We start from the raw sequence: 14,203 nt of genomic DNA on the forward strand, positions 1-14,203 counted from the left end.
GTGGCAGGATCACTCGTGCTGACATATCCAATGGCAGGATCACACAATGGCAGGATCACTCATGCCGACACAGCCACTGAAGCTGATTTCAGATGTCTTCATTCTAAAACTTGAGAAAATAAATTTGCATTATTTAAAGCTACCAAGTTCCCACTGATTGTTATCACAGCAATAAGAAAATTATATATGAACTAAATCAAAGGAGGGTAATTGAAATTCTCTTTTTGCATGATTTATCAATTGCACCTTCTCAGCTCTTTAGTTACCGCCAGTTTCTTTATGAAAACTGGTTGATTCTTTCCCTCTTTCTTTGCTTATTCTTCCCATTCCACCAACATAGCAAGTGTTAGTTTCTCAGGACTCGGTCTAAAGCTACAGCATTTCTCACTCTCCCAGCAATCACAATCAGTCTGATATCGTTTGAAAACAAAATTAATGCCCACCTGCTTGGGCACAAGTACCTGCATACTCTCACTGGAGTGCTCTAGACTACTGTCATCTCAAAATCAGTGTGTCTACAACTCAACTCCTTTCTCTCTTCAAGCTTTCTTTGTTTGTACCATTAACAATCTCAAAAAAGGTACCATAATTGACCCAGGTTTTCTAACCTAAAATTTGGGAATAAGAATGTACACCTTATTTACTCACCTATCACATGCAATCTATCAAGTCTGACAAGTCTGACACTTAAATGCCCATGCCAGCCAATATCAGCGAAACTAATCCAGTTCAAGCCACAGTGTCCCACACAACTAAGCTAATGCAGTAGTCTGATGACAATCCCCAAAGTACATAATGTAGCAATGCTAATTCAATTACATTGAGCTCCCATATGCACAATATTTTTCTTACAGCTGCAGGGATACTTTCTCTCTCTCTCTCTCTCTCTCTCTCTCTCTCTCTCTCTCTGTCTGTCTCTCTGTCTCTCTGTCTCTCTCTCTCTCTCACACCCACACACACACACACATTCTCTGTAGTATCACAGATTGCTTAGCAATCTTTGTCTCTAAAATATAATATGATACTGGAAATCTTTCTTTTAGATTTTTGTCTTTCCTGATTCTGAATTTTTATTTTTATTCTTCTTTCAAGCTAACCTTGTAATTTCCTCCTTTTAAATAATCAAACTTTCCTTGATTGTCATTGCATAATTCAGGAATATGAAAGTTTCTCTCTCTCACATTTGCCTGGAACACTTTTCCCCCAACATTTTCTTGTGTCAACCATTTTATCCCTAACCAGTTGCCACTCACAGTCCACTATCCTTTAAAATGTCAGGGAAGAATTCTCCGATCCCCTTCTCAAAGTTGGGACGGAGCTTCTTGTTATTTGCTCCCATGTGATTTTGCACTTGGACATAATAATGCTCAGTGTGCTGTGTTTAACTATATTTAGCAAAATAATTTCCTCCCTTTAGATTTCTTGACTTTTTAAATGTAACAGCTTTTTGTTTGTTTGTTTTTTGAGACAGGGTCTCGCTATGTAATTCAGGCTGCCCTGAACACACAGAGATCCTCTTGCTTCAGCCTCTGGGATTACAGGAATGCACCATTACATCCCCAACTACAATTTAACCCCTTTCTTTTACACATATAAAGACATGAAATGCATGTATTCAAAGGGTAAAATTTATTCACTTTGATATCTGTAAACATCCATGAAACCATCACTACAGCCATGAGGGTGAAGTTATCTACAGCCCTAAAATTTTCTTCTTCCCCTTTGCTATCACAGATCCTGCCACATTCATCTCACTCCCGATCTATTGCAGTCACACACTATGTCTGACACAAAGCGACACTCAAAGTACGTTTGGTGAATGAGTTAATGAGCAGCGGTAGTCACCAAAGGATTATATTCAGACAGAAACACTGAAAACAATCTGTGTGCTTGTGACTGCAACTTTTATACAATAATGCAAAGCAAGGCGCCACTGGACAATAATGCTTTGTGATAATAACGAGTTATATTTGAATTTACTTAAGTATAAAAACAAGGATTATTGAAAAAATACATAAAATATTATTTGGAGCATATTCATTTGCATTCATTCTTTTTATGGGCAGCTAAAAAGATAATAGGCCCTGACACAAAAACTAGCAGTGGAAATATTACAGGTGATTTTAATTTTGCTCTTCATGCACCCCTAAAACTTTCAAGGAGAATGTGTCGTAGTTTGTTGGATGAAACTTTTCCTGTGTCTTGAAATTTTGGCTGAGTCTCCCAGCTGTGGACAACAAGTGGCACCAAGCAAAACAACCAAAAAGCTGCCGAACAGTCTCGCCAGGAGTTTGCTACAAGGACGACAAATGACACCTCCGTTGTCGTCCCCAGCGCTGCATCCAGCCCGTAAAACCAAAAGTCGTCATTTCGACAGAGGGGGAAGTTGGCAGAAAGCAAGGCATTTTAGGATATTTTCCACCCCTTTTCATAGGCAGGCAAAGACCAGGAAGACTGTTCTTTTAGGTAAGTAGCGCGCTCCAAAATGAAGTAGTCTTACAAAGGAGGAATGGTAGTAAGAAGGGGAAACCAGCATTACTGGCAGTTGTGGTTTGGAAGTGAAATTTCATCCCCAGGGCTCATGTATGGAAGGCTTTGCCACTAGGGCAGCAGTGTTCAGAGCTCATAGACTCATGAGAGCTCTGACCTCACGAGTGGATTAATTCAGACTTGAACGGCGCGGGAAGCTGCTGCAAAGTCTAGGCGGTGTAGCTAGTTAGAAGGGAGTCACGGAAGTGCGCCCTGGAAGAGCATTTCGTGTCCTCGTCCTCTGTCTATCTGCTTCTTGACTAGCGTGAGGGAAGCCAATATTCCCCATTACGTTCCACTTACCACACGGCAGGAACCCATAAAACCCAGTGACCGTATATTTAAACCTCTGGACCCATGAGCCAGAAATGGATCTTTTTGCCTTGAAGTTGATTCTATCAGGCACTTTTGTTTAAAAGATAGAAATCTGAATGACACACAGGACCTGGGTGGGTGCTTGCTGAAATGAACGTATTCCCAAGCTGATGGGTGCTGCCACTTGAGCACGGTGTGTAGGGAAATCTTAGGAGAATCAACTTGTATCCTTTGCAATTTGCGACTTTTCTGAAGCCACAAGTCTGACGACAGGGAGGGCAGCAGGACTCACCCTGTGCTCTCTGGGTTCAGAACGGAAAGCACACTGATTTTGCGGTACACCAGCGTGGGCCACGGAAAATGACCACTTCCAGTACTCTGAATGTGTCCCTGACTAAGAAGCCTCCTTGCCACGGAAAAAGAACCCAACAATACGACACGGCGAGATGAATGAGTGTGCGCTGCGGCTGAGACACTAATCGGAGCGCCATGGTACGTGACGCTTAAGGACACCGCGGAAAAGCCAGCATTTGAGTCTACCACACTGCAGAGGGCACCAAAATGTAGAAGCGAGCAAAACGGTCACCACCCGAGCATTATCTTTACACGGTTTTCCACGTGAATCTTTGTGCCTTGACTTTGAGAGACACAGGAGATAAGGGTTGAGAAGCAAGGTGAGAAAGAGAAGTGCAGTGACAGCCCTCGCCTGCCTTCTGAGAATGTGCCGGATTGGAGTCTGGAGACTGAGAGAAGAACAAGGCTGAGTAAGACCCTGAACTGTTCACATTGGATCGGGTGAGCTTGTTAAGGTTACTTTAAAGTTTCATTGCCCATGTAAGACCGCCGCATGTTCACTGTGTGACACTTTAGTAAACAGGAAGAATTAAAACACACACAAAGGCACTGACTGGACGTCTGCAAATGCATTTCTTAGTTGTATCACTGCTGAGTTTGGCCCACTCTGCTACGCAACTGTTCTGTTAAACCCGTGCTGTTATTCAGTTATTCCTGTCCAATAACCTGTACAATCATAACCGTACAAACTCCATGAAGCACCCCTCAGGAATAAAGTTACAGGGTCGTGATACGTGTGAAAGTGAAATATCAATATACTTTCATGGTGCATCAGTACCAGCTATCTTCTCCTTCTACATGTGGTTCATTGTCCTTATTTACTCAATATAATATGTTGTATGATTTTTCAACCTCTCTTAGTAATTCATTAATTATTATAGTTATTTTATTCCAAAGCCTGTATGGTGACTGCTACTTGAGGCACACTGAATGTTTATTATTTTTTACAGATTACTTTACATCAAATCTACTTCTATAAATAGGAATTACAAATCACAGAGTGCTGTCTTTGGGCATGTATACATACCCATAACTTTAAATAGGTGTTCACAAGAAATTTAAGGATATAAAACTTGTATATAACAAGAAAATCAATTAACATCTGTTTTAAAAATGAGGTACTTCAACAGTGTCCCTTTATAGTGTTTGCTTATCTGTCACTGGTATATCAGTGAAGAACTTTCTATTTCTCATTTGAATGATTCCTCCTCAATTTATTCAGCACAGGTCTTTTCTGGTGTAACCTTAACATTAGCTCTGAAAGTCTTATCAGGAGTGGAGCATTTGCGGGTGATTAGATCATGAAGTATGTACTGATCCCTGGATTCCTGCACTGATGAGTTCAGACCCGGCTGTGCTTGTGCCCTTTGGAAGGGGAACCTGGTCAGAAGGAGCATCACTGGGGTGTAACCAGAGAAGAGTGCTCCTCCAGTTTATTCCTTCTCTTCCTCTCGGCCACTCTGACCTGAGCAGCTTTTTCCTACCATACTCTTTTACCATGCCTTTTCTGCTTCATTGTCTGTCAAATATGGACTGAGGCCACTGAAACTCTGGCCCTAAGTCAAACTCTCACTTTTTAAAGTTTCAGATGTTGCATATTTTGTCCCAGTGATGAGAAAGCTAATACAGAAAATTGCTACAAAAGTGGGGTCATTTCTCTGCCTACACTCAACCACGTGGTTCAGAAACCTTTGGAATTCTACTGCTGGAAGACTTTGGACATGTACAGAAATACAGTCTACTGAAGCCCCATGATATGCATGCAGAGCTGGATGTATAATACTGGTCAGAGCTCTGACCAAACAGCTGATAAGAATGTGGGTAGTAAAGACCAGGTTCCAGAAGTTTCAGCTGGTATCAGACTCCATTGGAAGTTGTGTTATGATCCGACAAAATAGTTATCTGCATTTTGCTCATGCATTATTTTGCAGGAGATTGAAATTATGACTAATCTGGTGAAGAAATTTCCAAGTTTAGGCTCTGACATGGATACTGCTGGCTGTTTTTAGCCAGATTTACAGTGAGAATCAGGAGCAAAAAGCAGAATTAAATGATAAGAAGTCTAGTCAGAAAGGAATCACTTGGGGCCAGGGGCATAGCTCAGGGACACAAGTGCCTACCTAGCAAGCACAAGGTCCTGAGTTCGATTTCCAGTTCCTCCTCCATCCAAAAAAAAAGAAAGAAAGAAAAAGAAACAATCAAAAAAGGAATCACTTACAACCTTGGGGCAAAGAAGGGTATTATTGCTGAAAAGAATAGCTTTTTTTTTTTAAGGCAAATACTTTGAATTATTACAATAGGAGAGACAGCTTAAAAGCATCTCAGAAATTAGACATATTCTTCATAGACTCTAGGGTATAAAAGGGTAAAGGTAAATTCCTTTGAAAGACTTTGCTTTCAGAAGAGATCCCAGGGATCCTGCTACTGTTTGACCCAACAGTAGACCCTGGCATCCTTTATGTGGTGCTGGTTTTTCAGACATGGTGAATCTAAGAGTTATGACAACATGGAAGATTCCACCCAGATTTCCAAAGGCTCAGAAAGCCAGAAAAAATGTGTGACAGTATGCCGCCAAAGGTGCAGTGTAAACCCCAGGAAGATGAAGATGTGGAATGGGGAACATTAACTGACCAACACTTCAGCCAGTGAGCAGAGCCAGCCCCGCAAAAGAAAGACCGTGTGGGCTGCAGTCAGCAAGAGCTTGGGTGTGGGGCTGCCCGTGCTCTTTGGAGTTTGTTGTGGCTTGTATCTAGATGTCCCTTCAAAGCCTCATGCACTCATGGGTGGAGCTTCTGGAGGGTGTCTGGATCGTGGGTGTGTGATGCTAGATATAGCGTGTGTGATACTGGGGTTAGGTTTAGTACTAAATTAGTCCACTGATTGGAATTAGAATAGTTCTGGGTGTGGTTAAATGGATTTACCAAGCCAGATCCCGCACCCTGGGTTTGCGTGGTACCACCCAAAACATTTGTAGTGTGTTTGGGACAAAAAGGAAAAGCAGGCTACCTGCTGCTGCTGCTGCTGCTGCTGCTGCTGCTGCTGCTGCTGCTTCTGCTTCTGCTTTCTGCCTCCTGACTGCCACGTCATGGACTATTTCTCCTTTGTGATGCCTGTCTGCCATGCCCTCTGCCATTCCACCCTGCCTTGGAATCAGCTGAGTATGGACTGAAACCTTTACAAACTGTGAGCCAAAATGTGCCTTTCTTCCTTTAACTTGTGAGTGTCACATACTTTTTCTCAACAATGACAAAAGTAACTAGGACGGAGATCACAATTCATCACCTACCACAAGCCTTGAGTGCTGGACAAGAAGCTACAAGATTCAGTGACCGCTCTCTGGCTTCTGGTCTCACTCCTTTCTAACCCCCCCTTTCTACCTTTTTGAATGGGAATGTTTACCCTCTTCCATTTTATGTTGGAAGTATATAACTTTATTTCTGATTTTCCCAGGGACTCATAATTAAAAGTCGCAGAGGAGACTTTGGACTTGGACTTCTTAGCAAAGCTCGAACTGTAGAGATTTTGGCAACACTTAGTGATGAACTAAATGCACTTTTCATAGTGAGATGGGTGTGTCTCTTGGGGTTCAAAATATTATAGTCTAGATCCAAAATATTGCCCAAATGTATTAAGTTCAGAGGTGGAGGCTTCTGGAAAGGTGGTTGGCTGATGCGGCACTATGGTATCAGTATATAAGGCCGTGGATGAGCTGATTGCTAATTTTGCCTTTCAGAAGTCTTGGCTCCTTGTCTGCAGACCCCCTCCTTGTCTCTCTGCCTCCTGGATGCCATATTTGAGCATCTTTCTTCTAACATGACCTTTTACCATCCAATTTCACACTTGAAACCGTCGATGATGAACTGATTCCACTGAAACTGTGATGCAAGAAACTTCTTCTCTTTTAAGTTGTAGGTGTAGAGCATTTTGTTCCAGCAATAGAAAGCTGACTAATAAAGATGTTGATATTTATTAAATGTAAAACAAAAGCAAGTAGACCTAGAGACTCTCAATCTAAGAGAAAGTATTTTTTAAAATTCATGCTTGAGTTCTGAGTAGAAAGAATTAAATTATTATTATTAAAAATCATTTTGTCTAAAAATAAATGACTATCAACATGCTAATTTGGGATTCTAATATATTGAACATAAAATAAATGAAAAAGTTTAGTAGATAAACATACTTTGTATTTCCTATGTCAGTATATATATTGAGTATATCAAGCTGGACCTTGCATCGGGGATATGGTACCAGAGCACAATCTCTTTGACAAGTTTTCCTCCAGACATTTACCTTGCTGGATAACTCTGGCATTCACAGTTTATTTTAAAAATTGATCTTAGAAAAGTATTCACTCCAAATCCAGCATAATGTAACCTCTTGACTACAATCTCATTTCTCTGATATATTTGTTGTTATGATTCTTGCCACTATCTGAAGCTACCTCAATTGTTCCTTTATTTAGTGAGACACTAAATTTCTAACCACTTTATGAGGCTAATTTCATGAAAACTAGGATCTTATTAATCACTTTTTCAACCAGAATTCTTCTAACATAGAAAAGGAACTACATCTATATGTTCTAAGTCACAGAAGGAAATAGAATTATTTTAATTTCCTCTCTCTGTGCAATTCCTTACCTCTTTTTTTTTCAGTACTACGTATAGAGCACCAAGCATTTCCTGTTAATTACATTCCCAGGCCTATTTTATTTTATAAGAGAGTCTCTCTAAGTTGCACAAACTGGCCTCAAACTTTCAACCCTGCTGCCTCAGCCCCCTTCAATTTTGGGGTTATAGGATGGTCTACCTCTTTATTCCCTAGTCCTAGACCTCTAAAGCTATGTGGTATCTCCATCAGCAATGCAGGAGCCCAAAATTACATTGACCTGGTTACAGACAGGTTCTTCCACTGTCCACAAATCCTAGGTTCCACAACAAACTTCTCCAAATAAAAATAGAATCTAAGTGAAATGAATATATAGTGTAAATAAAAAATTGTGCTTATATCAAATGCAGCAGGAAAGGCTTCTAGTGCAAATTCATATTAGAATTTTGAAGTCAACCTTGCAAAACAATTTTGACTTTTATTTCATCTCTTATCATTAAAAAAGTTATCTTATTTTCTTATGAGGATATCTCAGGAACATAAGGGAAATGAGACAGAGCTAGAGCTATAGTACAGATATGAATCCAGGTATTGATACTGAATACCTGGGCAGCTCTAGACTTATTTTGATAGGAGAGAAGGCTAAAGTCAGAAGGACTCTACAGTCTTCTCATTTCAAAGTTGGGAGAATTAGAAAGGAAATGTTGGGTTCTACAAGGAAGTAAATTCTGTGACCCTTTTATTCTCTATGAATGTTCTTTTTTTATTATTTTGAGACTGGGCTTCATGTGTGGTTCAGACTGCCCTTGAACTCACTTATGTAGCCCAGGCTAGCCTCGAACTTATGGCTATCCTTCCGCCTCAGCCTCCCAAGTGCTGGGATTACAGGTATGCACCACCACACCTGGCCCAACATGCCTCCTTTTATTATTTAGTTAGTTAGTTTTTTTGAGACAGGTTTTCACTTCCCAAGGAATGTTCTGAATAGTAGAAAGGCCATGGATATGAATATGGGTGGTTTGAGAAGTGCTAGAGATTAATCTATGATTACTTAGGAATAATATGATGGTCTGGGGATTTTTAAAGTGCATAAGAAAGGCCAAAGCCTTTGCTTTGGGTTACCATGTGCACAGGTCATGGCCATCTCAGGCTGGGCAGTGGTGAATAAAGATGTGGTCAGGAGGTTCTCAAGATTTCTAGGCAGCATAGGCTTCCAGAATATGTAAAAAATTAGGGTGTCTCAAAATATGACTAAATTAAGAGGACAGGATCACAGTAGAAAAATGTTTGATTTCTATAACGAAAATGAGTGATGTGGGGCTGGGGATTTAGCTCAGCAGCAAAGTGCCTGCCTGGCAAGTGCAAGGTCGTGAGTTCGGTTCCCGGTACCGGAAAAAAAATTTAAAAAAAAAAAAAAAGAAAGAAAGAAAATAAGTGATGTATACAAACACATCAATCACAAATTTTCCATAGTCACATTATTTCAGTGGATAGAAAATATTTGAACACAGAACTAATCCTGTTTTAGGACTACTTTCTTAGGCTAGAGTAAAGGATGGGAAATAATAGGCAGAGCGGTATAAATAACTAAAACATAAATTGTTAATACTCAATTAAGGAATTGTCAATACTCAGTATGTGCTACATGGAAAATCATAATTTCTTAGCAAGTATTGAGTATCAGTATTCTTTTCCAAATTACTAACTTACTGAAAAAGTATTTATGCTTATTCATCCTATTTGTATCAAATGTGATTCTCTTTACCAATCTGTATCCACATTTTTGTGATGTTATTTGTTGATTTCTTTTGCCCTTTTATTTTAAAGGTGAGTGTCACTTTTTATTGTTACTGATAAACTTAATGATGGTGAAGATTTCTGTTGAATATGGTCAGGTCAATTGTATCAAAGATACAATCAATGAAACTTCTAGTAGTTATCCTTATAAGTTTGATTAATAAAGAAGCTTTGCCAATTCACTTGCTTATTTATAAACTTTTATTCAGTTGGTTATCAGTCAACACTAGCAGGGAATCAAACAAGGAGCTAGCTCCAAGATGCTGATCAGGAAAAAAGACCACGGGTAGTGTCAACCAGGCAACACAAGTGACTTGTAGTACTTTATATTAGTCTCTGGGCTGATTGGGCAAGGACAGATTGTGCATCTTAAGCAACCAGAGAAATTTATTTCAGTGGAGACTTTCAGGATCAAGGTACAAAGTTGTTATCTACAGATTTTCTTTTCTTCTTGGATTGTAGTTTCCTGTTTTTCACTATGTACTCATGTGGCCTTTTCTAAGTTAGCTGCATGGTGAGGGAGGCACTATGATGTCTCTTCTTATAAGAGCAATAATCCTAAAATATCATAGCCTCATGCTTATGATGATATTTATGTCTTCTCACATTTTGACACCGAGAACTAGGGTCTTGTTATGACTTGTATCTAAATGTCCCCCCAAAGCCTCATGCAGTTATGAGAAAATCTCAGAGTTGCCTGGATCTACAGTGTGAGTTTGATTCATGATACAATGCCAGGATTAAGGCCACTGGAGTTAAGAGTGTGTGATTACTAAATTAGTTCAGTGATTGATTTGGTACTCACTATAAGGGATCTTCAATAGGATATAAAAGGACAGAAAGAAGCTGCTGTTTGCTTGTTGATTCACTTGCTTGCTTTGCTACCTTCTGCCCACCATGAACTATTTCTTCTTTGCGATACCTGTGTTCCACACCATCTGCCTTGGAGCCAGCTGACTATGGACTGAAATCTCTACAAGCTGTGAGCTAAATAAACCTCTCCTCCTTTAATTTTGGGTGTTGGGTATTTTCTCTCAGCAACAAGAAAAGTAACCAAGACTGACCTCAATATAGGACCTTTGGGTTTCAGGTACAAGGACACAAGAGTTATCTTGGAGATGAAAGATCTGTATAATAGTGATTAAAAAAACTGATTGTTCAGGCAACATCGTGAATTTGCATCTTCACTTCTGAGCAGATTTTTGAAAGCCTACTTTCTGAATGCTGCCATAGTTTGGAGCTACATCTTAATCTGTCCTTGTCTTACCCCTCATGGAAATCCTGACTGAAAGGGAATGGATAGCAGCGATAACCTGGGTGATGTTTTTGTGTTTCAAAATTGATATATCTTTAGTGCCTGAAAATAGAACAGTCTTTTACTCTCATACCATTGGATGAGCATTTTATGGAAACACATCTTCCACAGTTATGAGGCTCTAACCTTAACCTAGAAGTAAGTATACATAGAATGACCACAAAAATCTTAGCACCAGACATATGATATATGCCTCTATCCACCATGCAATACCTCAGTTTGTATACTTTTTCTTAAAAAGGTGGATATTTAGATTTTGCTAGCTTAATAGGATTGCTTCCATCACTAGTACTTAATATCATACAGATTATAAACATAATCTTGAAAACGCATACACACTCCTTACAGAAGGACACAATATTAAGCATTATTTGGTCACTCTCAATAAACAAAGAACTATCATGTCCCAATATTAAAGATAAGACAAAAATCTAAAGCTCATATTTGATTGCTAAATACCAGGCGGTATGCTCACTGCTTTAGTAGAATGATCCCATGGAATCCGCAGAGCAACACCCTGAGTTAGTCACTGTTATCTCCACTTTACATGCAAGGCACAGAGAGGTTAACTAACCTGCTCAGACTCATACCATAAAAGGCATGGAATTTAGGCCTCTTAGTCTGACTTCAGAGCTTTGGGGTCTGTCTGCTAAAGTTTACTGTGGGGGAGAAAGGACGAGCTGCTGATCAGCAAGGCAGAAAAAGAATTTGATTAGAGGAAAATCTTACCTGTGATGAAATAATTATTCCCCTTTGTCTTCTATAGCTTTAACTTCTAATTTCTCAAATCGCATCATAAGTTCTTGTAATTACTAATAGATAAAAAAGGACACCATTCTACATGCTGTTGGTCTATTTAGGAATATAAAAAAGGATACATGTGCAGCAGCAAAGCAGGAAGAAAATAATTTCCACACATTTTTGCATACCATTAAGAATCAGCTTTGTACTTCCCTCTATGAGTGGCGTCCCCAAGACCTGCAGTGTCTACTGAGTTAAGCGTGGGTTCAAGAGATTGCAGGCGCTGAGGGGCCTCGGGTTCACTGTGGCTGCCTCCCTGCATCACTATACATCTGTTTTGTTGATTCAGAAGAGCACTTGAGAAGCTTTACAGCTGATTTTGACAAGTGCTACAATTTGATAGGGGAAGATAATTCTTGCTGAGATGATTTTCAAAGTACAGAAATTATACTTTTGAGTAGATATTACCTTTCTTTATGATCAGAATTTTCATGTAATATACAGCACACTTAAGCTTGATAATCACATTTCTCTTTTTTTTTTCTTTTTTTCTGAAAAAAGTGATGGGTGTCTTTGATCTCCTATATTAAAGCATTTCACATTAAAATCTATTTCCAGATTCTGATTGTTTTCTTTGTTGCGGATAAAGTACATCTGCCGAATTTAAGGATATCAGATTTATAAAATGCTATATGGATGTGAAGTGGGATTGTTAATTAAATGAGGCTCTCGATCATATGACTGGGCTGATTGATGAGTGCCTGGGATGTACATTTTCTTCGTGCCCCTGGATATCCACCAAACTGAGAATTAATCAGTCGTGCTTTAAAGACCACAGACTTATTACTGATAGAACAATCATTTCTATGAAGTAAAATGTATGGATGTGATTTTAATTTATATTTTAAAGTATTCTTTTATCACATGGTCTTTGCCATTAGTGTAATTAAAATAGAATATTTTAATATTTGAGATAATTTCCAATGAAGAATTATCATCAGTTTGCTTTGCTCACTAATGCTATGCCAAAGGTTGACAGAATTTTAAATATTATCAAGGTTTATAACTTCTCTCAAAAAAATAACTTCTCTCATGCCAATTCAAGATCCTCACATGTTTCAGGCAGACTACATGGTTCAGTGCTTCGGGATCTCAGCCCTGCTGGCAAAGCCAGTCTCGAAGCAGTATCTTCCGCAATTAAACCCTTTATTATTGTTGTGAGGGCAACGAAAGCCCGATCTACGCCTTCATCTTAGAAAATCGTTTCCAAGCACTTCATTTATTTAGTATAATTCTATACATTACATACAAAAATAAATGGAAACAGAAAGTCAATATGGGATAAACTTCACCATTATATTGAACATCATCTATATCCTGCCGGAAATGCTGAGGGCAGGACTTCCGTATGGTTAAAAAGCATCCCAGAATTTCTGTCCTAATACTTGATTCTATTGCCGTCAGTGTGGTTTGTTGGCAGCTGAAATTTCAGGACAGGTAGTCCTGATTGGAAATTCTGCAGAGACACAGCACCACTAATCCCCCTTGGAACACGCCCCGCTACCTTGCGTACACTCAGCCCGTCATTCCTGCCACGTTCTGACGCAGTTCTAGAAGTCTTCCTCTGCATCTCCAGCCGAGCTCTCCAGGCTGCCTCGGTGTCCTGAACTGATCCAAAACATACACATTTCATGTTGGTTTTGCCTCTGCAAAGAGCCAGAACAGTGCCGGATCTAGTGAATGAGGTAAACGAGGACACACTTGATGAGCGTGCCCCACGTTTGCACGTTTGCATGCCCATTGATCTGTAAGAAGGTAAATATGGTCACAGATTGAAGGACCGCCTGAGCCCTTTGTACATGATAGAATTTTAGCCTGTTTCTGGATGCATTTGCACTGTACTTGCAGTGCCTCAATCATCTGACAGGTGACATTATTTGCTATTAACTGTGACTGAACTCAGACTTATTGGAATTTTGTATCAGATGTATTTTCTTCTTTTACTTAAGAAAACTATTTAATTTCTTATAACTTTTCACTTAATGGTTAATGTTAATATTGTTCAAATGTCTATACTATCCAAGGAAAAGTGATCATAAAATTCAAAAAGAAGCACATAAGACCATCAATAGCCAAAACCATCTTAGCCAAAAAATAAAGCTGGAGGCATCATAAGACCCAATCCCAAGGCACACTAGGGATACAGTAACCAAATAACATGGTCCTAAAACTGATGCAGACCCAAAGACCGAAGGAAGTGAGTAGGAATCCTAAAACTAAACCCACTCCTCTATGGTCAGCTGATTCTGGACAAGAGCATCAAAAGCGTATGTTAGCGAAGGGACAACCTGTCAAATAAATGGTTCAGAAAAAGCTGCATATTCTTGTGGAAAAGATTATAACTTGACCCTTCTCTCGGCCACCATATAAAAAATCAACTCCAAATAGCTAAAGGAACTAAACATAAAACTTAAAATTATGAAACTAAGCCAGATGTGGTGGCCCCGGCACTCTGGCAGACTGAGGCAGGTAGATTGCAAGTTTGAG

This window comes from Chinchilla lanigera, unplaced genomic scaffold (genome assembly GCF_000276665.1).
Source record: "Chinchilla lanigera isolate Chin_1 unplaced genomic scaffold, ChiLan1.0 scaffold00031, whole genome shotgun sequence".
Lineage (NCBI taxonomy): Eukaryota > Metazoa > Chordata > Mammalia > Rodentia > Chinchillidae > Chinchilla > Chinchilla lanigera.